Raw genomic sequence first — 2594 nt, 5'->3', positions numbered from 1 at the left:
AGTGTAGGGAATTAGAAGACATAATTTGAGACAATCCAGAGACAGATACTCATCTTATAACTTATCATCTTTAATCATATCAGTTCTTTCTATGGGAATAGAACAAAAAACATCAAATACTTTCTCTAAAATTAAACATAATATTCAGAAACATACCCTATAACAATAGGAAAAACATTGATAATATGGAACTGTTAAACTCTTCGGAGCAGAAGTTTTGCTTTGCCTTTCCAAACCTTCAGTTTTCCCCCTCTCCCAATCAAACTGAAAAGTTTGTCATCACAGGTGAACAGATTATGCTAAATTAAAGAACTCAGACACGTAAACTACATACTGTATGATTCTATGTATACGAAATGTCTGGAAGAGACAGAAAATGAATCAGTGATTGCCTTGGGCTAGAAACGGGTAAGAGGATTGATTGTGAATGGGTTTGAAGGATCTTATTAGGTGATGAGAATGTTCTAAATCCGGATTGTGTGATGATGGCACACTTTGGCAAATTTACTGGTCAGTTATTATTTGTACACTTAAAATGGGTGAATTTTATCATCAGCAAGTTATACCTTAATAATGTTGTTTTTAAAAATGTTCCTAGTTTTGAAATAGATTTTTCTTATCTCCAGCTATTAAGATCTCAGCAAGGGAAAACTGTTGAGAACAGAAGTTTATAAAGAATAATGTAAAGTCATTTGAAATATTCACTATTCACAGTCAACCATAGTCAAAATGGTAATATCTATTTTCTGGATGATACAGATAATTCCTTAAAAATCATATTGGCATCTAATAAATCATAAAATTGTCCTGTTTTTATTTCGTGTCTATTATAACATGAACATTTCTACTTCTGATAATATATTCTTTCAAAATAGGACTTTAAACCATTGAATAGTGATCAAATTTGATATAATAACTACTTCTTCCCCTTAATATAAGCTGTTTAAAAAGTTTAAATGCTATAATTTTTTACTAAATATTCTTGTGTTTATTTGCTAGAGATTTGTCTCTGATTATTTCTTTAAGCTGACTTCCTGAAATGAATGCCACCTAATAGCTGTGGCAAAGGCCATGTTAAGTGTCTACCATATTATCCTTGAAGGCCTTATAGTCAGGTGGTTTAGCTACAAGAAGAAGAAGGAGCTCCCAACCCAAATGTTATAAGCTGAACTGTGTCCTCCCCAAATTCACATGTTGAATCTCTAACCTCCAATAAACTATTTAGAGATTGGGTATTTAGGGAATTAAATAAGTTAAAATTAGGTCATTACAGTAGGTCCTAGTCCAATATTATTGATGTTTTTATAAGAAGAGAAGGTTAGGGCACCTGGGTGGCTCAGTAGGTTAAGCCTCTGCCTTCAGCTCAGGTCATGGTCTTGGAGTCCTGGGGTCGAGTCCCACATCGGGCTCTCTGCTCAGCAGGGACCCTGCTTCCTCCTCTCTCTCTCTCTCTCTGCCTGCCTCTCTACCTACTTGTGATCTCTGTCAAATAAATAAAATCTTTAAAAAAAAAAAAGAAGAGAAGATTAAGGCACGGGTACACACAAAGAGTAGAACATGTGAAGACACAGGGAGAAGTTGTTAGGGAGAGAGGCCTAAGAAGAAACCAACCATGCCAACATCTTGATTGTGGACTGATAGCCTCCAGAAATGTAAGAATATACATTTTTGATATTTCATCTACCCAGTCTGATACTTTGTCATGGGAAACCGATATATAACATAGACTATCAAGTGAGATAAAATATATTCTTTTCATTCTGTTAAACTTCTGAGATGTCTATGTTTCTCTATTGTAACAACTAGATGGCTTGCTCTAATACTAATGAAGTACTTTTATGACCGATTAGGCTGAACATCCTTTCCTGTTGTACATTTGTATTCTGAACAATGCTTATCTTTAGGTCATTTTTGTTTTCTTTTAGTTTTATTAGATTTCTTTGAATATTAATGTTATAAATCTGTTGTTTATTATATACGCTACAAAAATGTACATTTTTTTCTTAACTTTACTTGTCTTGATATTATTCATGGTAGCTTATTTTATTATGTAACATTTTTAAATTGAAGAATTTAAAAATTTGACCATGGTCAATTTTGCCAATTTTTCCTTCATTGTTTCTTTTATAGTTTTTATGACAAAAATGTCCTTCCATACCCTAAAATTAAATAAGTGTATACCTGTCTTTATTTTCTGTCTCATTTTTACATTCCTTTTGGAACTTAGTTTATCATTTTATATATTAGTTTCTGTTTTTAGTTTTTATCTTATCTATATTATTTTTCTGAAAACTCTATTTAACAAGTTACCCCAGAAGAACTTGCCAAATAACTCCATTGGAAATATTATCTTTTCACTATATACTAAATATATTAGACTTTCGGTATCTCTGGATTTTCTATTCTCTTACATTATATGTTTATTCACATTAAAACAATCCTCTTTTGTTTATTATATTTTATAAAATGATTTTTAACTTTTATTTTAAGTCATCCCATTAGACAAATTTAAAATATTTTATTGACTTTTTCTATGCACTTTTTAAATACCGAATTAAGTAGAATGATTTTGTCAGGTAGAAGAATCCCTTTAG

The sequence above is a fragment of the Lutra lutra genome, chromosome 2 (genome assembly GCF_902655055.1).
Source record: "Lutra lutra chromosome 2, mLutLut1.2, whole genome shotgun sequence".
Lineage (NCBI taxonomy): Eukaryota > Metazoa > Chordata > Mammalia > Carnivora > Mustelidae > Lutra > Lutra lutra.
The sequence above is the reverse complement of the archived record's forward strand: the minus strand, read 5'-3'. Positions refer to the sequence as shown.